Source organism: Canis lupus, chromosome 1 (assembly GCF_048164855.1).
Source record: "Canis lupus baileyi chromosome 1, mCanLup2.hap1, whole genome shotgun sequence".
NCBI classification, from domain to species: domain Eukaryota; kingdom Metazoa; phylum Chordata; class Mammalia; order Carnivora; family Canidae; genus Canis; species Canis lupus.
Window position 1 is genome coordinate 21,230,960 of NC_132838.1, and position 27,079 is coordinate 21,258,038.

Consider the following 27,079-nt stretch of genomic DNA (forward strand, 5'->3'; position numbering starts at 1 on the left):
AGGTTTGTGCTGGGCTCAGAATTTTAAATCTACCACTTCTGCTTGGGTTTGAAGTCTAAAATCAGCTCCCAAAGACTTATCTTGCCTCTGCATTGTTACCTTCCGTGAGACGAACAAGGGTGTTGGTCTGTAATAACCGAGGAAGGGGCCAGAGAATCTTCTTCAGAAAACAAAAAGAAAAGAGAAGGAAAATGTGCCCATGTCCCTTCTCCTTTCAAAGGGAAGAAAGAGAAAAAGAAGAAAGAAAGATGAAAAAGAAGGAAAAGAGGGAAGGAAGGAAGGAAGGAAGGAAGGAAGGAAGGAAGGAAGGAAGGAAGGAAGGGAAAAAAACCCCACCTATCTCCAACAACCCAAAATGTCCCATTCTTCCCAGGCTGATGACCCTGTAAAGTTATCCCAAGAAAGTAATTAACATTGACCATATTTTCCTATATCTTTGGTATCATTAATTAGCTCCTCACAAAGCCCCTCTGTATTACATGGAATAATTGGCTCTTAGAATTGAAAACGCTTCTTATTTTATAGGTAAACAATTGCGACTCCATTTACATGGTTAGCAAGGGTCAGCCCTGCGAGGAGAACCATTTCCCGATTCTTGCTCATTCTACCTCTCTCACTGCTGCCCTCTCAGCCCCCAACCCATTTTGCTGATGAGAAAATGTAAATAATGGTTAGAGTGATACCTCTTCACATTCAGGGATTACCTCTTTATTCTGGCTTCTTGGAATCCGGACTGTGCTTGGCACAGAGGAGGAAGTCCATAATTACCTGTTGGGAGAATAAATAATTAGGTCCATGCAAATTGGATGAAGAAACTCAGAACTAAATACACACACTTACACACACACACGTATTCTCAGGCATCAGGAATGTGGTTTTGCTCAAATTAGTTGAGTCTCTTATATCTCTTTGATTTTCCTGCCTTGTCCCTTACCTGGCTTTGCCAGATTTTTCAGGCCAAGACATTTCCAGAATGATGTCCTCTGCCAATTCTTCTTTCATATCAGAAATCAATGTCTTTAATTCTGTGACTCAAAGGAGTACAAGGGAAGAGAAAACAAAGCTTACAGATTGTCCCACCATCATTACTGGATGTGCCTTGTCTGGGTCTTGACATGGCTTTAGCCCTTCTTACAGAGGGAAATAGTGGGATTGGAACCCCCCAAGCAAAGCCTCGGTCTGCGGTTACCACATTGGCAAAATTCAAACTCATCAGTGAGTCAAAAACCTGTGAACTGGATTCACAGATCTGTGCCCATGCTGTCATTTCTGATTTTAATCCAATAATGTATGTGTTCCACTGAAGGCTTTCATTTTTCTTAGGAGTATTTGACCCCTCAGAACAGTGTATTTAAATATTAACAATTGTCCTTGTTAAAGAAAGAGGAAATCTGGGATCCCTGGGTGGCGCAGCGGTTTAGCGCCTGCCTTTGGCCCAGGGCAAAGGATCCCTGGAGACCCAGGATCGAATCCCACGTCGGGCTCCCGGTGCATGGAGCCTGCTTCTCCCTCTGCCTATGTCTCTGCTTCTCTCTCTCTCTCTCTCTCTCTCTCTCTGTGTGTGTGTGTGTGTGACTATCACAAATAAATAAAAATTAAAAAAAAAAAAGAAAGAGGAAATCTAAGCACAACTTGTGCTTTTCTAGGTTCAATAACAACAACATTCCCCCAAAACATATTTAATATGTCAGGGGCAATTTTGGTGAAGACGTATCTGCTTGTCTCTCTATTGAGATACAAATATATAAATGTTCTTTCCACATGCTCATCTACACCCCAAATTTACAGAGTAAAACCATTCCAGCATAGGCAATGGTCTAAGGTAACTGCAAGTTTCTATGGATTTTGGGAGTCCTCTGTCTATGTAATTGGGAGTGGGTTTTCCCTGAATACCAGAAGCCGGGCACGTCAGCAGGGGAAGGATATTGCTCACCTTGAAACAGAACGCAGTAGGAGCTTCACCCTTCAGAGGCAAAGGCCTCTGTACACACCGATGTTCATTTTGTTGTACCTTTGAGTTTAGTCTACTTTAAATGTTCGTAGAATTGGAGGGCAGGAGCTCATTTGATGCAGCGTTTCTACAAGTTTTCTAAAAATGAGACCCATGGGAGATCTGAGCCTCAGTCTAGACCTACTAAGTCAGCATTTCCAGGGCAGAGGCCTGACCATGAGCATCCTGAACAAGCCGCTCAGGTAACCTGAGGGAAGTGCTGACCTAGTACATGTGCTTACACCCAGCTGGTTAGTGGCCAAGCTGGATGGACACTGAGGCGCTGTCTTTCTAAACTGTGCTCTTTCCACTTCACCCATCTGGATCTTTGGTGAGCAAGACTAGGCTTTCTGGAAAGATTCATGAGCAGGATTTAGAAGTTCTGGCCCTGTGTGTGGTTGCACAGGTATCTTCAATTCCCTCAGTCTTGATATCCTCATGTGTAAAATGCAGAGCTAAGTGGAGCTCCCAGAGGCCTCTTCCAGCTTTCCTGTCCTGAGACAACTGTAATCATAACTGTACATCTCAGAAAAGCAGGGGCTGCTTCTTACTGATCTCAGAACCCACAGTACCTCGTACCTAAAGAAGACCAATAAATGCTGAAGAAAGAAAAACAGCTATGAATGTGCATATCGAACTGTGTGGTCCCCAATACAAAACCCTTGCATGCTTTTATCTTCTAGGCTTGCATGTGTAAAAATCATTTTTATAAAAGGAAATCTGTTGTTACAGAGCAATATTTTTATGAAGGTTCATTACAAAGTTGGGCATTTGCTTTCACTGGCACGTCCGTGAAAACCCTGTATTATCTCTGGATTCAAGTGGTTTACAAATGAGTCACTGTCTTTAGGAACACCTAGGAGAGGAGCCTCTTCCTTTTCCCCAGTGTCCGACCTGAAATAATGAGATCCTGAAGCCACATCCTCTCTTCTCTTCAAAAAAGAAAAACAGACAACACTGTTGTTTTCCATTCAGCCTTTTCACATATCCTGGAGAACAGACCATTTCCAGGGAAGTATGTAACAACTTAAAGCCTTGCAACATCAAAATTCACTTAAAAAACCCGGGAGGTCAGCCCATCCTCTGCAAGGCTGCTATTAATTTAAACCTCCTGTGTGGATACAACACAGGTGCAGGGCTTTAAAGGAGTCAGGAAATGAAGTGATGGAAGCCATCGGGCACTGGCCTGAAACATTACTTCATGACTTGCGAGATGGCCGGAGTGGGAGCGGAACCAGGGGAGAGTCATGCGGATAGAATTCTACAGGTAGAGCTGGCAGGCCGGGGAGCGTTCTGTGTCCATCTGGTCCACATTTGATGGCTTCACAGGACGATGGAGCGAGCTGGGGAGGAGGGATGGGCTAAGGCGGGATTGCTGGAGGAAACCTGCAGGTCTTAAAGTCTGACTCAAGCTCTCTCTCCCCCCTCCTTAGTCTTGATGATTTTCAAAAGAGGTGTGACTCCACAATGCGGCGGCCTCTGGCACATTCTTTACCCATGTTTTGAGAAAGGAAGGCAATCAAGAAAGCAAGGAATGTCAACACGTGATACTTCACAGACCTGGGGGAGGCCCCCCCCTTTTTTGTAGGTAGTTAAGATCTGTGATCATTTGGTCCTTTTTCAGGATTTTAAGTAAACCGTTAGAAATGAAATTGTTAGCACCAGGGTTGTGTCAGAAAGCCAAAATTCATGACTTGTCGCTGGGTTTGTTACGTGACCCGTGGGGGTGTTGTTGGGAACTGACACTGTCAAGAACACACCCAGCAAAACTCAGAACACATATGAGATGTCCCAGGGACCACCGGTTTAGTTCAGGTCTTTATTAACCTTTCCCCAGCAGCCAGGCGAATAAAGGTTCAGCTAACTCAGAGATTCATGTCCCAGGAGATGGGGACTTTGGAAGAACATCTGAACGATGCCAGCCAGCCCTAGCAAACGAGCCATCTTATCTCCATTTCCAACCCTTCTTCTGTTTCCCCACATAGCATTGACCTCTCCAATTTATTTCCCATTTCCAAAGATTGGAATTAATGTGTTTGCCTGTACACATTCCTAGTGATTGTATTCTATTGATAATTCCGTTCTCTCAATTAGAATACAAGTCCCTAAAGGAAAGAAATATGCCTGTCCTTTTATTTGTACCCAGGCATCTGGTACCTTACAAAATGTCCCATATGAGCTCACAAAGTAGTTGCTGACTTGACTGATAAGAAAATCTTGTCTGATCAGAGAATCTGCCTGGTACAGGTACAGCTTTCAGAATTTATCACGTTGCTACATCGTCCTAATCCTGAACGGACCCAGGAGTTACAAATCTGTTGACAAATCTTCCAGAACAAAATGAGAGAAAACCCAAAGCCGAGTCGAGGACTTACTTTGAAGACAGTCACCGATTGAGGGTCATTCGAGTTGTTTGTATGCTTCCTCCACGAAACTGATGGTGGGGATTGTGTCTCATTCATCTTTGAAACAAACAACTGGTGTAGTCCTTTATGGGAAATGGGAGGGCTGTATACATTTGTAATATAAAATTGGGAAAATATTTGGATCACGTTAATTTTGATTTAATTTTAATTTGTGTTTGTATTGGTCCGTATCCTTCTGAGAAGGAGACCAACATTAGACTGAAACTTCACTCATGCATTTAAAAACCTCTCTCTGAGCCAGATGTCCTTTGCAAATGAGAGGAGAGACAGATGAAGCTGATGCCTTGGAACCTGAGCGCGCTCGCCTAGCCTGCACGGCACCTTCATTCATATGCATTTTCATCTTCCACTGCTTGGTAAGATTTTGGTGATGGAAGCCACCAGACCCACTTACATTAATGAATTGAAGAGCAGAGGCAAATAAAAATATGGAGTAGTAGTCTCCTAGCCAAACGGGTCAATTGTAGCTGACATGGGATCATTCGTGTTTTAGGTCTTTGGCCACCCAGACTTCTAAGTCTCATAAAAGTCAGAAACAAGATCTCAGAGGAGAGAAAGGAATGAAGCAAGATGCCCGTCATGCACTCTGAGACAGCCAGCGAGCCTTGCCATCCATCAGACCAATACATATTTGGGAAGTGGTTATCTTGAGGAAATCACATGTGCATTGAAATATTGGTCCTTGGAATTCAAAACATGGTTTGTTTGTTGGCAGATTAATAACATCCACAGGTTAATAAGTGCCTCAAGTGCCTTATTTATAAATGGTTCACAAGTTTGGAGTGGCAGAAACAAATGGACATGGCGGTGTGTTCTTTGCATACAGGAAAATACCACATGTTACTTCTGTGAGTTTAGAATTTTCTTCTCTTTTTGCGGTGGGGCTTCTGTAAACTGGAAACCTGTGAATTAGTTGCAAAGCTGAATTCTGCTTAATATTAAATAGGAAGGTGCCGGGCATAAAGGAAGTGCCAAGGTGAGTACACCTCCCCTGTGTAACGGTCAGCAGAGCCTGTCAGACAAGATGCAGGTAATTCTCACCATCTCCATGACTGCCACCCCAGTCCCAGCCATAAACATCTCTCATCTGGATGATTGCAGTAATTCCCGAAAAGTTCTCCCCGGAAAAGTTCTCCCCGCTTCTTATCTCACCTTCCTACCCTCGTTTCCAACACAGAAGCCTGAGCAATTCTTTTACAATGGAAATCAGAAGGTGTTAAGCTTCTGAGCTTCTCTAGGGTTGCCAGATAAAATATGGAATGCCCAGTTAAATGTGAATTTCAGATAAATAATGAACAATTTTTAGCATAAATATCTCAAAATTTGCATGGGGCAATTATTTACACTAAAAATCATTTGCTGTAGCAAATTTTATAAACAGTGGCTTAAAAAACCCATGAGTTTATTATCTTAAAGTTCTGGAGGCCAGAGTCCAAAATGAATCTTGTCGGGCTAAAAATCAAAGTGTTGATAAGATTGAGTTCCTTCTGGAGGCTCTCAAGAAAATCTGTTTCCTTGTATTTTCTACTTTATAGGGGCAGCTTCAATTCCTTGACTTGTGACACCTTCCTTCATCTTCAAGAGCAACAATGACATCATCCTGACTTCAACTTGGGCCATCTCGTCTCCTTCTCCCACCCATCAGCCTCCCTCTTGTATCTTTTAAGGATCCTTGTGATGACACTAGGTACACCTGGATAATCCAGGGCAATGGTCCTATCTCTAGACAATTAACATAATCATCTCATATCTGCAAATCCCTTTTGGCATAGAAGGTAACATGCTTTATTTAAGGGAGTAGGTTTTGGGGATCGGGATATTGGCATCCTTGGGGAGCCATTATTCTCTCTACCACATTGTTTAACTGAAATGAAAATTTCATTAGTATTCTGTGCCTTTATTTGCTAAATCTGGCAATACTCACCCATGCCTTCCATCTTACTCAGAGGAAAAGCCTACTCCCCTTTATTGGACTTTAGCCCCACCCCCCATGGTATGACCTCTCATTCACTTCATTCTAGCCACACTAGCCTCCCTTTTCTGCAACCCTTTCAGGCAGGCTCCCTTCTCAGGGCTTTTTCTTGAGTTTCTCTCCTTTTCCATCCCGTCTCCACATTGTCCCATCACATTACCACCTTCGAGTCCTTAAAGAAATGTCATCTTTCCCAGGAAACTTTCCCTGAATACTCTCTACTAATCACTGGTACTCCCTAATCTCCCTCACTTAATTTTTCTCCATACCACTAGCTACTATCTGAAGGGCTATATATTTTCCTTACATATTTTGTTGATGGTCTCTATTTCCATCTACTTTTTGGCCAACACTAAGAATATATGGTCCAAATTGAAAAAAAAAAAAAAAAAAAAAAAAAAAAGAATATATGGTCCAAGAGGATTTTAGTCCTTGATGGATCTTCCATAACTGAAGAGTCCCCAGCACACCAGAGCATATCAATATATATTTGTTGGTTGAATAAATGGAAGAACAAATGAATAAATATTAGATGTCTGGAGTGGATGAAGTTATGGCATATCTTTGTCTTGCCAGACCTAAGAAGTATATGGTTGCCTTACTTTTCTACACTGAAGTGAAGCCAAAACAAACTATTTTAATAGGCTCATCTAAAAATAGGAGTTATTCCCATCTCAAGATTCATAGGAATCTATTAATGATTATATAAGATTGAGAGATAGATAAGCAGCTATTACTGCCTTTGCCACAGCTGCCCCTCCCCTGCTCATGTGCCCTCATACAGTTCTGAGCCATAACCATCACATTTCTCATTTTAACTGCAAGGCTCGGTTCCAGAGAATTAAAACTCTCGTGTGGTCTTTGTGATTAAACTAATAATAAAAACAAACAAGCCTCAAGAAGTGACTTTTCAAACTCTTCCAATTCCCTTTTTCTTAAATGTGGAGAACTACTTTATTAAATCTACCAACTATGAAATTTTTATAGATTTGATTGGTACCATTCTAGGGAATTTAAATGAACCTTTTTCTTAGGGTCACGGGGCCTGAAGGAGAAATGACAGAAAATAAGAAGAGAAAGGACTGAAGCTCTGCTGTAATACAAACCTTTCTAAGAAAATATCTCCAGCAGACTGGAATCGATATTTGGCAGAGGTATCAGAGTCATGTAGAAGTCTTACTGACTGTATATTCAAAATCAACATTTTTTAAACAATATGACATTAAGGCTTCCAAGAAAGGCAACAGATTTCAAAATACTCCCAAACAAAGGAAATAATGGCAAAGTTTCTGGAATGCTTAAGTCTCTCAATTAATATTTGAAGGATTGAATGAATGATGAAATTAATGCATCTGTAAATAAGAACTGAATCATGGCATTAGGGGTTACCCCAGAGAGTACAACATCTGACTCTGCACATGTATTGGGTCTTGCCTTTGTTAGAATTTTTAACATAGATACTGTCTTTTATCTCAGGATATAACCAGATTGAAGCCCTTTGGCCCAGACAATTTGTAGAATGCAGACAGTAAACATTTATGTAGACGAGGATGTCCCACTTTCCAAATTTCTCCATGATTTATTGTAGAATCCCAGGCATTTCAAATGAATACATTACTTCTTCTCCTGATGACATGGGAAGCATGTGACAGAGCTGCAGCCTGATATTAGAAAAACAAAGTCCTGTCAAACTTATGTACCTTTCCCACCTCCTCCAGCCAACTAAGTTGCTCTTTTTTCCAAATTTTGTATCATTTAATGATGGAATTTGGCATTTTGACCCTTGGTTGTGTACTATTATATTTTCTCCAAGTAGAAGGCTTAGGTCCCCAGTAAGACTGGACACGCAAGGTTGTGGAAACAGCCGAGGCTTTGGGGAGTGAAGAACCATAGGCAAATCCTGAATCTTGCTGCTTGGTAGATGCAGGTCATATTGCATATGTTGCAAAACATTGGAGACATCTCTTCTGCTAAGCAGCCCTAGAAGGATGTGCTTCTTGTAGCTGGTGTACTGATTTCTTCTTCAGAGAGATGAAACCTTTTCCCCCTTTCAAAGCACCTGTCCAAACCTGGTAATAAATGTAAACGTACTCGGTTTTCATTTATTGGAATTAGAAAGGAACTTGCCAAAATTCAAATAATGCTGTCCCAACAGGAAAGAACATTTGTGCTTAAAGCAAAGTATTTTCCTTTCTTGCTAACCCTCATACTTAACCTGCAGGTCCTCTGCGTTTTTCCAGGTACTTCAGGGACACCACTTATAGGAGGGGAGCAACATATATATGGAATGTGGGTGTGGGCAGTGAGCAAAGGCGTCCCCAAATTCAGATATTGCTCTCTTTAACCGTTGGGCTAGAAGATGCAGCTCTACTCTTCTGTGGATTTGGAAGCAGGTGTAATGCCTGGGTATGCCACCCATGACAGCAAATTTTCCCAGTATATTTGCTTTTTTACTCAAGTCTTATGGTTACGCACCATTTTGTTAGACATTTATTGGCACCTTGGACTTTTCAAAGGCCTGCACACTTACATACCCACTCTTGCTATTTAAAGGTCAGATCATGTTTTTGCTTTAAATCAATTGCCCATCTTATTCACACAATTATCTCTAAATGCCTTTTTGGTTGGAAAAGTGAAGGTTTAACATCACGGATGATTTGGGCAAGGATACAATGAAGTCACATCATCATCATCCCTGGCACCATTATAGACACGTATATAAGCGGTTACTATGTGACAGGCATCATATTAAGTGAATTTAACTAACTAATACTCTTTCATTTCCATGCCAACTTTGAGAAACAGGTGCAATCATTATTCCCATTTTACAGCTGAGGCTGCCAGGTACTGGAGAGGTTAGGGTACTTGTCCAGTGGTCATTGAGCTAGTATTTGGTCAAACAGATAAATTATATTCATTTCCTCGGGCTGCCATAATGAAGGACCACAGACTGGGTGGCCTAAAAGTCATTGTTTCACAGCTCTGGGGGTGACAGTCTCAAATTGATGTTGGCAGAGCTGGACTCCCTCGGAAGCCTTGAGGAAAAGACTTCTCCTTGCCTCTTCCAGCTTCTGGTAGCTCCAGGTGTCCGATGGCTCTCAGCTGCCAGAACTTCATTCTCCACCTCCATCCTAACAGGGCTTTCATCCTCTGTGCCTTGGTCCCTCCGTGTCTTCACAAGGCTTCTCCCTGTATGTCTGTGTCCCTTTCAAATTTCACTCCTGTAAAGATACCGGTCAGACTGGGTTAAGACCCAGCCTGATACCTTATTTTTTTTTTCTCTTTTTTAATTAAAAATTTTTTGTATTGGAGTTCAATTTGCCAACATATAGCATATCACCCAGGTCTCATCCCGTCAAGTGCTTCCCTCAGTGCCCGTCACCCAGTCACCCCAACCCCCCGCCCACCTCCCTTTCCATGACCTCATTTTAATGGAATAAATCTGCAAAGACTATTTCCAAACAGGATCGTGTCCCAGTTACAGGCTCTGGGGTTAAGACTGCCACATATCTTTTTCTGGTGGGGGTGACATAGTGCAGCCTATAAATACAAACCCAGTCCTTTTTTTTTTTTTTTTTTTTTTTTTTTAATGGACTCTCCTTGAGGCACATTTCTAAAAGTTTTTGCTCAGAGAAAGTCGACAGACTCTTGAGGGACCCACTGGGCAGAGAAGGGTGTGAATTTAGGTCCATGATTTCACACTTCTCCTCTAAGCACTGGGTTCTGTGGACACCATTCAAACCCAACACCAGACCATGACTCTACTGAAGAAAGAAAGAAAGTCTGTTCTACATTCTGATTTGGGATTCCTTTCTCTCCCCAGTTTTCGCCCCAACTCACCCCCTGCCCCCGTGGGCCTGGAGCAGGAGAGAGCAAGGACTTCCTTCAGGGGTCTGGGCCCAGAACCCAGCACAGGCTGGGGCAGTCAGGAGGAGCTGCTCTTTTGCGGGCAGGGAGGGAAGCGTGCTGAATCGTCAGTGTGTGAGCTGCAGCCGGGGTCCTCTTCACCTGTCTCATCTCCTCTGGGCACAGATCCCTGCCACTAGACTGCTGGGGTAGCCAGACTGGGAGCTTTTTAAAGGTTAGCAAGTTTGTCTGTTGCCATCTGTCTTTCTCTGTGTGTGTGTGTGTGCTCGCTCAGGATTCTGTACAATGTGCAAATTTCGAACTTACTTGGAACAATGCTGAGGGGACAAACCTCAGCCCTGGTGTCCAGTCGCCCCGGATTCCAGGGGTCACAGGAATTCCTGAGATGTGTGTATCACTGAGGCAGCGGGGAATTGTCAGGGGGCACAATGATATGAGCAATTGGGAAAAAACTGTGCAGCAAAAGGTAGCCACTTTGCTCCAACCCCTAATTTTTTTGTCGATGACATTGAGGATTATAGCATTTAAGTGCATGACCCAAGGTCACACAATGAGTTAGAGGCAAAGCTGACAGTAAGTCTTAGATCTCTCTCATTCCCAGTCCAGGGACCTCTCCAATAAACTAATGAATCGGTCCATGTTATAGAGCTTTTCCCTTTTCAAAGGGCTTTCAAAGAGATTTCATTCTTTCCTCCCCACAACGTAGTAATAAGAGAATTGATTTGACTCCATGAAGAGTAGCTCAGCATACAACATATGTCCTTCTTTCAAACCAATCTGGATTTAATTCCCCAAATGTTCTCTCTCAATTCTTATGCGTTTATATTTATTTCTCTGTACCTTTGTGTTCCTTTCAGGGTCAGCAAAGTTCAGAATTTGTTTCCTACTTAATGGATGGTTTGGTTTCTGATAAGAGTTCTGTCCTCTTCAAGGTTTCTTCAAAGTCACTAGGGCAATATACTCCAAGGCTACTTACTGTCCGAGCACTTGTAGCTGGCAGTGGTTGATTTTATTACTTTCGAATATTCCACCCCCATCTCCATTTCAATGCTCATCTTTCTACCCCTGCTGCTTGTCGCCTTTGCCAGAAGGTATCAGAAAAGAACACAGGATTTGGGTCCTATGTATGTGGATTGGAACCTGGCTCTGCCACTTACTGGCCATGTCACCTCTGTGTTCTCACAGGGGCAAATAAAACAAAACAGTAGATGATACACAATCTTCCTTATAGGGGTATTGTGATGTTTAAGAGGATGACAACAGCAGAGTGTCTGGCACATAATAAGCATTCAGTAAGCACTGGCTCCCCTCTAAGAACCATAAATGGAAGGGCTGATGGACCCCTCTCCTTTCCCTTGGCTAATGTTTGAGGTTATTCGCATTATAAAGCCCATAAAGGGGGCACATGGTGTATCAGGATTCAGGTTAGTGAGTTGACACTCCCTGAACTGGTTGTGAGGATGGGGGCAAATGCGGAGCAAAAAATCCCAGCAAGATTGCATGAGGTCTGAGGGCTTCTCCAGCTCTGATTCTATAGGATTCTAGGAGTGTTGCTTGTGAATGCTTTTTAGAAGAGCCTGAAATAACTCAGAGCGTAAGAGGGAGAGATGAGGATAACTGGAAAACTGCGTATCCTTGACTCAAAGAAAGTTGTGTATGTTGCACATCTATCCTGTGCCACGTACTTTCTACTTTGTATTGTCACAAACATTATCTTCCTTTGTCTTCAGAAGAACCCATAAAGTAGGAATTATTACCCCATTTTTCAGATGATGAAATTAAGGCTCAGCTTGTCTTAGTAACCTATAAAAGTTGTGCAGCTCATTTGTGTTAGAACGAAATGTGAATCCAGGTTTTGGATTCCGTGATGTCTCTTGGGAAGGCTGGGCTGAGCAACGGGCAGGTCGGCCGGAAGCAGGAAGTTTGCATAAAACAATTCAGGCAGAGCTAGGGAGGCCCAGTCTTCGCTCCCATCAACCTGAGTGCATTAGAAGGTGGCTTCCAAGAATCACCAGAAGAGGGGTAGCTGCATCCCCCTTTGGGCATTGTTTAGGATGATAAGAGACAGGAATACAGGCTAATGGGCAAGGGGATTGAAATCAATAGGCCAGATGTCCTTGTTGGAGGGTGTGGCCAGATGATGCTCAGAGTAGGTATTGCTGGGGGACCCTGAGCTTCACCTCCCTGACTCTGGGAGCGAGCCCAGATAGTAAGTGCAGAGTGCATGGGAGCTCATATTTGTAGTCTATCAGGGCTTATAAACAGCTCCAACTCATTTCCAGGGGCTGAATTCAACAAAATGGCAAGCATTATTTGGAAATGAGAGAACTTGATCATACATAACACTTACTGCTTCTTCAAAATTGTTTCATGTTTTTTTTTTTTTAATCATCCATGCAATTTGTTTCTTTTAAAGACAATCATATTTGCAGGTGTGTTTGCTTCACAAATGACCTGTAAAGCATAAGTATTTATACCTAAATTTCTTGAAGGAAAAGGAAAGGTCATCTCAGGGCTATCCGCTTATAGAAAAATCAAATATTTATAGGGAATTTTGGAAAAGTTATAGTCTAACTTGGTAGTTTTACTCTTCAAATGACCTGCTAAGATATTTTTCTGATGCATTTGAAATTGGTAACTTGTTATGTTTTAGAGGTCTTGGAGTCTGTAAGTGCTAATTCTTAAAAAAGAATCTGAATTAGTCAACTGTGGATGTTTTTCTCTGTAAACTTCATGATCAATGTAGGAACAAATGCTGACTTCAGTTCAGTTGAATCCAAACCACTCACTTAAACCATTGCCGATTTCCTTCCAGCTCAAGCTAATAAGAACTTAACACCTGACTTATAGGAATCTTCACCTTTTGTTTGTGGAGCTTGGCTGCAGCCCAAAGAGTGGCCTGAACCTCTGGGCCGGTGAACTGCCCCGGATCAACGGTGTCTCTGAGCTTCTTCATGAGCCCTGCGTGACTGGGTTCCTATTTTTCTCTATCAAAGGAGAAACTGTTTCAAGAACCAAAGTAGGAAAACATCTATTTTGTTGTTCTGCTTTTCTTTTATTTCCATTTTATCAAATACCATCTGGAAAACATGGAGAGATATATTGTATGTGATATAGGAACGTGTTCGGCATCGTCATTGGAATAAAGAGAGTTTAAAGCACTGTAAAGGGAAAATTATAGGATGAGCTAGTGGAGTTTAACAGGCTAATGATAGGACCATCAGCCAATTCAGACTATTCCTGAAAATTGTCTGTGCATTCAGCTGTTTTTGCTGTATTATTTGTTGAATTTTAGGATTTATGTATGTACATTATCGAAAATACAGGAAGATACCATAGTAATTAAAGTCAGGCAGATTTATCATTTCTATAGCATTTATACAGCAAATGACTATGTTATAGGCAGTTGGCCTAGAGATGAGTTTATGCTACTTCCATAACTTATGCTGACTGCTTCCAAGTTTATATTATTTTAACCCAAGTTACTCCTGGGGATTGGAAGGAAAACAAATGGTTGTTTTTGATACCACCGTGCTGTGTTATCATGGTACTTGTCTTCCACTAGGAAGGTCTCTTCCTTTGCAAAAGAGCCTCTATTAGGGCTGATAATAAATGCCAACAAATTTCTTATTTGTCTAATTTATAATTATGACCATTGGGGGATTAAGGGCAACTGAGATTGAGTTCACCTAGAAGGGCCAGGGGCCTGCAACACTTTGAAAGATCACATCCTTCTTGGACTCCTAGTGTTTGTGTCCCAGGGTGTTTTGGGGTTGCCCCTGGACAGCACTCATGGTTATGAGCTCACGGTGTTCTTGGGAGGTGTTTGAAGTCAGCTGGTGCCCTGCTGATGGAGCTGCTGAGTGCAGCATCACGTCGACATAATTTCGTGATGCGTCTGCACGAAGGACTTTGGTGCCGTTTCTAAGTGAGGTAAGCACTTTTCGAGCCAGTGTTGACAAAGTTATCTGCTGGTTACCCACTTTGCGCGGAGTTTTGTGCACTTCTGCTTCCTGAGTATCCATCCTCCTTAGTTTCTCCACCAATGAGTTCTTCTGAGGCGCATCATTGGTGCTATTGTTCAAGGATATAGAAATCGAAATATAGCCAAAGAGATTTTTCTTTTGTCCATCGTTAATGATGTAAACCAGAGCTTCCTGCAGACAAGATATGAACTATTCTTTACTAAAACAGTGAAATTTATTGGTCTCATTAAACTAGTTTATTGGTTTCACTCATCTAGACACACTCTAGATGTAAGGGGATTTCTCAGTCTTCATTAATAAGAATAATACAGTTTTCCCTACTGCTCCCTCAGTTAAACTTCAGTGGCCCCACTGAGATCGAGCGAGGCCGTGTTAGCTGGTTTGGCCAATGACACAGGGAAGGAAGTGGCGTGTGTCACTCTAGACAGAAGCCTGGTGAGCCAGTCTGTGTTGCCACAAGCTTTCCCCACGTTTGCAGGTCAGATTCTAGTGTGTGCCAGTCTGAGTTCCACGTGGAGGGTCACACTGATCAGCAGGGTTCCCTGCCTCCCCCATGGAGTCACACTCACAGGCAGCATGGGTGGTGTTAATCCTTGGTGCTTATAAATCCCTGACGTTTGGGGGTTGTCTGTTAGCCAATAGAATCTAGATTTACCCGGCCGATGCAGATGATGGTGATGGTTTGTAGGCCTTTAAGATATTGCATTAACATTTAAGTCATCTTGGGAAAAGCAGTAATTCCGGCCTTTACCACTGGGTCTCCTCGAATGGGGTAGGACCAAGGGATCAAGAGAATAGCACCTGGTGCGGCTGGGCCCCATTAAGGGGATGTGAGGGATAGAGGTGCCGAAAGACTGGGGAGGGCTGTCAAAATCGGGCTTTGTCCGCCTCTTCAAATGGGCCTTTGTCAACCCGCCTGTGACGCGGGAGGGCAGGGGCCGCAGTGAGCACCCGAACAGGGCTAGTCGGGCCCACCAGGCACAGATTGCCAAAAAGCCCTGGTCGGGCCAAGTAAATAGTTCATGTGTTTAACTTTGAGTTTTAATGAAAACAAAGGTTTTGTCCAGTGGTTCTCAAACGTTAGCATCGTCATCACCCAGAGGGACTGTAAAACACAGGTAGCTGGACCTCACCGCCAGAGTCGCCAGCCCAGGAGGCCCGAGGTGGGGCCCCACAGTCTACATTTCTCACGGGTTCCCAGGTGATGCCCACGCTGCTGGTGTGGGGACTGTCCTTTGAGAACCACTGCCTGAGTCCTGTGGGGGAAGTCAGGGATCCCCTCCTTATCTGAGAAAAGGAGACAGCTGAGGACAAGCATCCACCTCGCCCAGGAACACCCACCAGGTGTTCCCCTGGTGACACGTGGGTGAGCTGGCCCAAGCTGGCCTGATGCGCTTCCTGCCTGGGAGTCAAGGCTCCAGAGGACACGTCTGGGCCTTCCGAAGTGTCCCTCTGCATTACTTAAGGATGTGGGTCGGGGTCACATTCAGAAGTGCGATGAATTGGATGGGTAGGTGACTGGCTCAAGCTTCGGAAAGTTTAGGTGTCCTATTCAGAGAACTGAGGCAGAGGGAGCATTTTCTCTGATTCCTGGACCCCAAGACACACAGAGCCCCCAAAGTGGAGAGTGTGAAAGGCCATACTGTTATGGAGCCCCATGGAAGTATTAGGAACACCGAAGAGAAATGTATGTAAACAGAAGCGAGATTAAATGAATTCTACATTCCGGAAGGGTGAAAAATACCATGAAAGTTTCTCTCTCAGTTCAGCAAGGAAAGAAATCACAGAATCTGTGAAAATATTTAGGTAGCTTAACATGGCTATTGCAGGAGTGCAGTTTTTCCCATTTGTGGTTTGGGAACCAGAGGGGAGAAATGATCCAAGCTCTCACATAGTCATTAAGAGGCACCCAGAAACGGGAAATGAACTACCTATTAAAAAACAGAATTATGTCAAAATAATTTTAAAATTGTAAGGCTAATTCAGAGTTTCCCAAGACAAGGTTAACTTTGGAATATAGCGCATGCTGTGATTTTAAAGGTTACGAAGTTTCTTTAAAAAAGGATGGAATAACTAGAAAAATATATGCGTCTCCTAAGCACATTTGTTCTTGTGGGAATGACAAGACAATGTCAGATAAGGAAAAGTCTTACTTCTGAACTGAACCTAATTATCTTCATGGGTGAAGGATGGTTTTGCCTCTCTTCTTCAAGCACTAACTTCCATTTTTGTGCCCCCACTGAGTCTCGTGATGTTTCGTCAGCATTAGATTTCTGGAAACCTAATAGAATTGATCATGTGAATGGGACTCCCATGTAAGTGAAGTGTAAAAAGGACTTCTATGTAAATAAAACGAGGAAATGAGCTTCCTGGAAAGTAGCATAAACTCTTGTATGCAAGAGTCTTCTACTGTTCTGTGCAGAGGACTGAGGCAACTCTCCACAGAGCTACTTCATATTGATGACCCATGGTCCCACCGAGGATAATGAGCCAAATCAGTGCAATCAACCAAATGAGGGACAATATTCATGTAAAATTGTGTATCTCCTACATAGAGGGAAAATAGTCAAGCATTCTAGAAAAGAGCAAGCCAACAAATACAGGGAGGAATTACCCAGCATTTGAGGCACCCCCGTCCAGAGGGGGCAGATAAAACTCTCACCAGAAATCTCACAAGTCTCCATGGCTTAAATATATAAAAAAAAAAAAAAAAAGGAGGTCCAATAATCAGTTTTCTAGGCCTCCAGTTGGATTAATTAGAATTATGCAAAGTTGAATTATGGCTTTCATGGCCCTAGGCACTTTACCTTCAAGGGCCACTTCATACATAAAAAAACTGTTAAAGATGATAATTTATAACCATTGGAATAAAGACAAAATACTAGTAGATTCATTATTATATCGTTATTATTATCATATTCAATCTTTTCTTCAGATTTTAAAATGAAACTGACACAATTTTGTAGAGTCCTAAAAGTGTGGTGGGCTCTAGGCATTGCACACATCCTGTCTAATTGGTAAACCCATTCCCAGACTGTGTTTTGCTGAAAAAAAAAATCCTTACTAACATCTGGCTTATTAGCACATAGGACAATGAGAGCTATGTGAAGCAGAACCCCAGCCAACCCACAGATACATGCATGAGTGCAGCCATGTCTACTCTATGTCAGCAAGATCTCCTTGACACGAGAGAAATAAATATTATTTTGTGCCCCTGAATTTTGGGCTGGTTTGTTATGCAGCAAGAGCTAAATGACTGCTGGAGCCTTAGCAGTTTTATATTGAGTTTGGAATTTTTGTTTGTATGTTTTTCGGAATGCCATGTAAAGCCCCTGGAAGGTTTCAGGCAGGGGAGAGGATGTCCTGATTTACTTTTGACAAAGTTCACTTTGGCTGTGGTGGCAAGAATAGAAGGACAGGAAACTAGTAGGAGCCATTGCAATAGTCCAGATGAGGAAAGATGACCCGATGGCAATGAGGCCTGGGGGTTGGGCGGCCGTGTAGACGGAGAGAAGGAGTGCACGCTCCATTCAAATTCTGTTCTAGGTCTGCGCAGCTCTGTTCTGTGCACGTGAAAGGGCATCAGGGATTCTAAGACCATGTTATCCCTTGATTGACAGCATGCGAGGTAGCTTGTCTCTGGAGACAGGAACGGTGAGTTCATTAGTGGCTTTTCTGACCCTATCCAGAAAATCCTGCTAAATGTTCCTACACTCGCTGGGGGCCAGATTCAACTTTCGAAATCTGTTTGTGGGAATCAAAAATGATGGCAGAAGCAGATGGTTCTGAAGACTGCCATGGTGTGACATGTTGTGGCTTGTATTTTAACAGGATAGTAACTGAGCTTTCTGAGCTTGTCTGGTCTATGGCCTCCTCAAAATTCTCTATCCATCTCTCTGTCTTCCCTCCATTTCTGTAATCTGCAACAATTTGGTTTTCCCCCAAGGAAATCTACTTCCAGAAAAAGTGAGAGATCTTGAAGGGGCTGCTGGTTTATTTTTAGTTCAGCCAAAGAAATGTTCCTCCATGACCACACCCTGGTTACACTTTGCGATGTCATACAATTGGAACATGCCACTTCTTTATGAAATTCAAAGAAACATTTCACAAATGGGTTCTTAATTCATTTCCTAGAGGCATGAGGGTTTGCTGTGGTTAGCTTTCTTGTTCTGAGGAGTGAACCGAGGTATAATGTGAGAAAGCATTTTCCTAAACGCATTTGCGATAGAATTGAAAAAAGCTTTTCAAACCTCTTCATTCCTAGTTTTTGTACACTCCCTCTCTAGCCCATGCCAGTATGGCAGAGATATGTTATACGTGTTTTAAATCTACAAGCTTTCCAATACTCTGGGGGAAATATTGATCTTTCCTAAGTGATATTTCACATTTCCTTAGTCCATTAACATTAATGAGAAATATTAACAATAAAGCCAAATAACAATGCATTTCATTCTTATGGGATCACTTGAACAGAATGATTGTCTTGCAGAAATTTTTCATTTTATTGGACATTATTCATTTGTTGGTCAAAAGAAAATAAACTGTCCAGAATAGTATATAAGAGGGAAATCTATCTCAGTGTGGTTGCGGTAGAAAAATAAAGTTTCTGAAGAAAACCAGTGACAGTCTCTTAACATTGAATGTAATGTAATGTTATTTCTAGTTTTATTATATTTATATTTTGGTATGTTTTATACTTGGTCTTTATATTCAGAATTATTTATATTTCATTCTAATGTTAATGTTAGTTTGAGATTATTTGAGTGATATTTATATTTGTCTGTTGGCACAAATGGGAATAGATGTATTTATTTTGAGGGCAGGACCTGAAAAATTGACCAAGGCATTTCTGCTGTCTTTTTTCTCACAGTTTTAGTCTTTGAAACTTTTCTGTGTTCTGGCATCATTCAACTCTACTCTGTGCCATATTCCTTATTAAGAAACTTAGCCCTTAAAAAAATAAATAAAAAAAATAAAATAAATAAAATAAAATAAATACATAAATAAAAGAAACTCAGCACTTAATTAGCTTGCTGTCCCTTCATTGGGAACTCATTCCATTTGATAACTCTTTGCTGCTTGTAGAACGGTTGGTTCAGGCTTGTGTGGGCTTCCATAACACAAAAGCCAGATGGATTTTTAAAAACAGATAAATTTAGTCTTGAATAGGGAACTGTGAAAATTTTTTTAAAAAGAAAAAAAGAAACATTAAAAAAAACACACAAAACAAAACAAAAGAAATCTTGGTACTGATAAAACCAGTGAGAACTCAACAGATTCTCCAATACAGGGTGAAGCAAAGCTTTTTCCATTTCTAGTCCCTTCTTCTCCTCCTCCTCTTTCTACTCTTTAATTTGTTTTGGACTCAAGAATTGAAAAGTTCTGTTCCCAATTAAAAATGGATCACATTTGGGTCTGAGAGGGAGTCAGCTGCCTCATGATAGCAGTAGAAGACAGAAGGCTGTGGAGAGACTCCGAGTCCCTTTGATAACCAATACCACTCTGTGTGCTAATTTGCAGAACGGAAAAATATTGGCATGTTGCCTTCAGAATCCCTTGGAAGAAAAGCATTAGAAGTATGAAAACATCAAAATCATGTCCAAAGGGTTTATCTTATATAACAAATTTATTGGGGAGTCTCAACATGTTTGAGTGCAAAAATGAAACTGTTTTATACTTACCCAGGCAGGAACAGCCTCTTGCACTAGGATATGTTGACCTACCTTTCCTGCTGGGAAGGAACTCCCTTAACAGCAACTTGGCCAGCTCCTCTAACTTCCCTGTCACTTTTGGTTATTAGAACAGTCCATTTTGTTATTTAAGACTTGGTCCTATTTATTTTGATACTTCAGTCTCAAACCGGATTCAAAGCTGTGTTCTCCTCCCCCGGCTCAGTGTTGTCTCTTGCACTCTGTGGCTCCAGTGGCTCGAAGGTTGGGGATCTGTTCTTCACATACTTACCTCCTTCATCCTCTCTTTGAACTCCTTCCTGGAGACTTCAGAAGCCTCTTGGAGCCTCTGTCAGCTCAGTGTGGCGTGGTCAGCAGATGAAGAGCCAATGGACCGGGATGCACAGTCCAGAAGCAATGGACTGGAAGATCTAGTCTAGCTCTCCTTCACTCTGCTCCTTTATGATCTTGTGTTCTCATCGCATGAGTCAGCTTCCATGGAGGTGATGTATTTGCGAGTGCATATGTGTGTGGTGTTTGTTGTGTTTTGAAGGACAGTGTTCAGCTTTACCCTGGCCTCTTCTATCACTGAGAAAGCCCACTTCCACCCCAGAAGACAACTTGCCTCTCGGGCTTGAGCATCGGTACACATCTCTGACCCCTTACCTGGGCCTCCCATCACTCCGTCCCATGGCTATCCTAAACGGCTCCATGGCCCCTCTCCTACCACCCACCATCCAAGTTGCTTTATATAGAGTTCTGGGAACTACTGGAATCTTCTCTCATGTTTCCCATGTCCACAGAGACTTCAGATGGGGTGGAGCTGCCTACATCTCATTTCCATGCATACATCATGACAAGCCCTGCTTACTGGAGCTACTGACCTAGACCAACTGCCTTGAGAAATTTCTGGTCTCTAGGTGGACACTATTCTCTATATTCAAATATACTCCCCCCCCCCCAAAAAAAAAGATTTTAAGCTATATGTATCAAATAAACACTCTTCTCTCCTCTTGCCTTGTCAGCATTAGGAAATAAAAAGAACAGCATGCCATGGTCCTTGTTTCCTTGTCCATTCAACAACTCTCAAGGCCCCATTTCTGTAGCTTCACTGGAGAGGACCCTCAGGTCTGCAGCTCAGCATGCATCCAGTCTCCCTTTCACAGAGTCAAAAAGAATGTATTCAGTATTTATTCATAGTTTTCTTGGAGACTGCCTTCCTTGGTTCTGGGGAGAGACACCCTCCATAACCACAGAGAAATGAGAGAAAAGACTTTCTTCATTCACATGAACATCACCAAAGCCTGTTTACTACCCTCCAACTTAGTTCTCTTCTTAATTTGATTGGGGACAGTTCAGAGGTGGAGCCTCTAGAAGGCATGCTGGGAAAGTACTTGGCACCAGCAGATTTAAACTCAGCTCTGGACCTTGGCCATAGTTCTAGGACAGCAGGAAACATCCTACTCTATATCCTATTATATTAGTGTCATACACTGTGATTTATTTTCTTCACTTGAACTCACCAAATTCTTCCTGTCTTCTTATCCCATGCTGATTCAGACTGAGGTGGGGAGTTAGCAATTTCCCAGGCTCATGGACTAGGCACCTCACCCTGCCCAGTCATCCACAAAAATGCATCCCAAAGGCCATAGCAGGATGTAAGGGAAGGACAGTCATAACATAGGTCTGAACCTTGACCACGGGTCGGTGGCTGACCACCTGACACCATCGTCTCTTTGGTTCTTTAGAAATCTGTTCTTCATTTCTAGAAAAATAGTTTGAAACAGATTAATGATTTTCAAACTTCTTTTGAATAACAGAGACTGTTTTTCAAACTGGCTGGTGAAACCCAGATTCCCCCTTAATTCCTAGCTAGAGTCCTGAAGGCATTTACATGAATTATGGGGACTCCATGGTACAAAATTTGAGACCTACAGAAGTAGAATATTATGTTGTTCTCTTTCCAACTCTAAAATGATTTTGTGTGTGGCTGGCTCTGGAAAAATACAGCCCGCTATTAGCACACAACTTTTTGTTTATTTTTATCCCACTTCCCAAGTGTCAGTTTCGTCCTGGGCTCAGGAGCAGTAAGCTCATCTCCCTGTGTACTTTCAAACTGTTATGGAGGCTTTTAAAGGTCAAGGGTTATAGATGCTTATGTCTGTTGCATTTTTTGCAAAGTTAATACTTTGAAAACTGCTGCTTTCATAGCTCTAGAGAAGCATTTCCAGTGAGTTGGACTCTGGTCTCTTGAGAGGTGATCTGAAACAAGGAGCTTTAGGGCCAAAACAATTTTTTAAAAATGTAGTATCCCAAGTCTTCTTCTGGGAGATTCATTAAGTGCTCAGAGCAGTTATGTTGCAAAGCAACACGATTAACTTTATCTAACTCAGTATTTCCCAAACATTTGACCATAAAGCCCATGGTTTCCCCGTATAATATTTGTTAACATCTCACAGAAATAGTGTTCTTTTGAATATCTTTTTTATAAATAATTGCCTTCTAGTAGAGGTCGACATGCTTTTCTGTAAAGGGCCAGATGATAAATATTTTAGGCTTTATGAATGTCACTGACTCTGTCACAACTACTCAACTTTGTCAGTGCAGCACAAAACCAGCCATAGCCAGTATCTAAACAAATGAGGGTGGCTGTACTCCAATAAAACATCATTTATAAAAAATAGTGATATAGATCTGGCCTGTGGGCTGTGGTTTGCTGATCTCAGTTCCTCCATTAAACTAGTGAGATGTATTCAGATGAGTGAAGGTATAATCACAAATAGTGAAATAAATAGCTTAATTCTTTTGTGATTAATCATTAGAATTTTGCTGACTTTTAAGACTAAGCTACTGAGGACACCAGTCTTTCCCAGATCATCTTGAGATTTGGAGCAGACAACTGACTCATTTCATGCTGTTTATTTTACCAGATATTTATCTAGCTATGAAATCTCTGCCCAGCTAATGATCTAAGTTGCTTACTATCAGCTAATTTCACTATGATGAAAGAAAGGCAGCAAATAAGAAATGTAGCCTCCATGTCAGGGTCCCCTCAGTTATTGTATCTGAAATGAACCATCCATATTTTTCAAACTCACAGAAGGAAAATGTTATACATATGATCAGAGGCATTCAGTTGATCTTGGCCATTTCTTGAAGTCTTCTATAATTAAATACCAAATTAGTTATCTATTGCTACATAACAAATTACTTTAAATACTTGGTGACTAAAATAGCGAATATTTATAATTTCAAAGTTAGTGTGGATCAGGAATCTCAGCAGCTTAGCTCAGTTCTCTGGCTCCAGGTTTCTCACAAAGCTGCCTTTAGGGGTTGGCTGGAGTTGTGGTCTCACCCGAAGATTCAACCGGGGGAGAATCTGCTTCCAAACTCATCCACACAGCAGACCTCAGGTCTTCAAAACATCACTTTACATATGGCCCTCTCCACGGGGCTGTTCATAAACTTTCAGCTGGATTCTCCCAGAGGGAAGACAGAGAGAGAGAGAGGGAGAGAGAGAGAGAGAGATTGATTGATTGAGCAAGCAATATAGAAACCAGTTCTTTTGTAGATGAACTTGGGAATGACAAACCACCACTTTTGCTATATTCAATTTGTTAAAAACATGTCACTGGATCCAGCTCCATTCAAAGGAGGGGACTCCACATATGTATGGCCAGCAGAGGCAGAGACCATTAGAAGCCATCTCAGAGGCTGCCTACCACATATACTACATTCGCCTCAGGTGTTTTTGTTATTTTTCTCTGCAGCAAGGGTTCAGAGTTCCTGATCGTGAGGAGCAGGGGAAGATGTTACAGCCATAGGAAAAGTATTAGGCTGCATCCTTATGAGAGCCTAAGATGAGGGGAAGAGACGACTACATGTGTGCACGTGCACACATGATGGTGTGGTGATGGTGGTGGGTTCGGAGGGAGAAAAAAGACAAGGTGAGAGGTTATGGAGGTATTTTTATAGAGCAATGAGAGAAAGAGAAGGAGCAGAATGAAAGCTACCTGGGAGACACCTGGCCAGCTGACTCCTTCACAGACCTTCCCACTCCCGCTATGTCACAAGCACTGCTCCCTTTTCCTCCTCATTTCTCAGTTCTTTTTGGTTAAAAGCACCTAAACAACCACAGACCACCTTCTCTAATCACCCACACATATTTATCACTCGTTAAATATGATCTATTATTACTAAAGTAATTAGATAAAGTTTTACAATTTTGGGTCATCCAACTGGCCAAAAAAAAAGAAAAAAGAAAAAAAGAAAAAAAAGGAAAGAAAAAGAAAGAAGAAAAGAAAAGGAAAAAAGCAAATCAGTTCCGTGCTTGGTACCGAAGGGGATACAATTATATAATATATCTCCTGCTTTTGAAGATCTTATATCTCAATTATGGAAACAAGATAAACATATGGAGACAGTTATGTTAAAATTAAAGATTTAAATAACAGTTCAAGGTAACAATAGATGGAATATCATAAGGCAGCATATGATTAATTACCAGCTGAATTATATACAATCCATTACTATTGGAATTCAGGGGAGAGGGACTGATCATTGTGACCATATTGTAAGTCAAATGAGAAAGATTTGGAGAGGGATGGGAAAGGAAGGGCATTCATTCCAGGTGGATGGGATAACATGAGTAAAAATAAGATGGCAAGGCAGGTGTTTTGGGGGAACAATGAGTTAACCAGTTTGGAGAGTGGGTTTTTGGAGGCGAGGAGTCTGAGATGAGGTAAATGGTAAGTCAGACAGCCACGCAGGAACAGGTTGAGTTTAATTATCTAACCTGTGCTTGGTCCCTGAGGCAGATGGCTTGCCAACAAACTTGCATGAATTACCTTCTATTAGAATTTTTAAAAAGGGGTAAGTTCCAGGTTGATTCACTGAACATCTTGGGCTCACAATCCGTGCCTGTCTTTTAATAGCAAGTGGTGGCAAATGGAAGCACTACCTGTGCTTTGTCTCCATAGCAGCGACTCAGAAAAGCCTTGATGGCATCCCGCTGAGAGAGACCCAACCATTGTCCCCCCCGCCCCCCACCCACCCACCGGAAGAGGAGGAGAGCCTAACGAGGAGAAGCATGGCTGTCGTTTGAAGAGCCTGCCAGGATCAGGGAGCTGGGCGTCCTCAGCAGCAGGAGATCCCTGCTGAGGCAGAGTTGCAAGGACTCAGCATGTCATCAGTGGCAGGTCGGGACACACGTCCCACTCCACCAGCTCAAAGCCAAAGAGAACTTAGCATGAGGGAGGGAGGTCCCAGAGCCTTAGAAGGCCTAAGAAATCCCTACCCATGTGTAATCCAGTTCAGTGCCCCCCAAATTTCCTACCTGTTTACTTCTTGACATTCTGCCTGCTTCTCTATAAAAGAGAGATGACAGCATGACTTACCTCATGCATACGGTTCTTTTGAGAATTCAGTGAGTTCTGCATGCAAAAGGTTTACAGAGTGACTTATAAAAAGTTCTCTGTGACTGTTAGGGACTGCTATCATTGGTGCTGTTTTTATTTATTTATTTATTTATTTATTTATTTATTTATTTATTCATTTATTTATTCATTTATTTATTTATTTTTTGGTGCTGTTTTTCTATCCTTCTGGGCCTTTCCATATCTTCGATTGTTGCAAAGTGCATAACAAAGAAGTAGGTGGTAAAATTAGTGTTTCCTCTAAGATGGGGTTCATTTTGAAAGGCTTGGAATGACCCAAAGAGGGTTGACCCTTGAATGTCTCTGGGTCTTAGAATATCAGAAAACATTTGTTCCCCCTCTGATCCCTGCCTTCTTCTTTTCCTTCTTCACCAGAATACATTTTGAGTGCTATCCCTGCACCAGGCACTTTGTTAAACATTTCTAGCATTTCTAGGCTCTGGACATGCAGACTCGAACAAGGCCAACAATGAATTCTCGGTTTCTGAGCGGCAAATGACCATGTGCTGGTGTGGATTCAGAGGAAGTGAGTAGAGGCTCTCAGCAGATGGACAAAGAAGGTTTTGCTTTAAGAAGGAAGAAGACAGAAATATGTGGCCAATGTGTACAGTTTGGAAGTAAACTCCAGTTGTGCGTCTGGAGCAGCGGTAGGGGGCCACTGCAGGAGTCCAGGCCCGGCTGGCGGGCAGGCAGGCAGCTCAGAGCCTGGGAGCAAGGCCTCCTGACGCAGGGCAGACACGCAGACAGCACACAGCACCTCAGTCCCACAGTCAGGGACCGCATTTCTGCACCTGGTCTGGCCTCCCAACCCCATTGGCTGCTAAGTTGTGGGGGAAGGGAGGGGGCCGTGATGGGAACCGGAGCCATCTTCTTCTAATTATTATCCTATGGTCTTATGGGCATGACTTCTCTTTAATGTATTCTGACTGGCAACAATGTGCTAAGTGTTCTGCAGACCACAGAATGAAGCGTGGCTGTTGGCTGTTAGGCAATGGGCTGAAATCTTAATTCTATGGACACAAGATCCTCAGAGAACAAAAGGGAGGCTCAGCAGGCCCAAGGGTGAACCACAGGTGGGCAGCATCTCAGTCTCTGGCCCTAGGTGGCCTTGACCTCAGGCTCCGCGGACCCTCTCCCAGGGTGTCCCAAAGAACACTGATTTCTGACACCTCAGGGAAGTCTTTTAAGTGGGTAAGCCTTCAGAAATTACCTGAAAGAGTTTAAGCAGTGAATTTGTTTCAGATATCCAGGATGGGCAGACAGTAGCAAGAAGGGAGCCCATGACTAGCTATGACCAATAATAACTGGAAATACCGCATCCCCTGTTTTGCTAATAAGCAAGTGACTAGGAGGCTAACAGCTGACGTGAGCTCAGTCCAGACTTTCCCCCGTATTTTTGGCATCCTGAATTAGCAACAAGTGTCATCAAATATATGAAATGGGAAGCATTCCAGAGGAACCAAATCACTGCTCTCTAAATAGATGGAGAGAGGATGTAGTGGGGGTCAGAAGTGGAGAGGACAGGCACAGGAAACCTTTGTGGTGTCATTTCTGTCCCAGAACGGAACGCCGGAAGGAGAGGGGTCTAGGCAAAGGGAAGTCTAGCATCACAGTACAAAACCTTATCAGGACTGATTGGATTTTAATTGTTTCATTCTTTAGGGCAAGTGCTGTGTGATCGCTTAGCCATTGAATCTCTATTGTGTTACAGTTTTTAAAGTTTATTTTTAATTT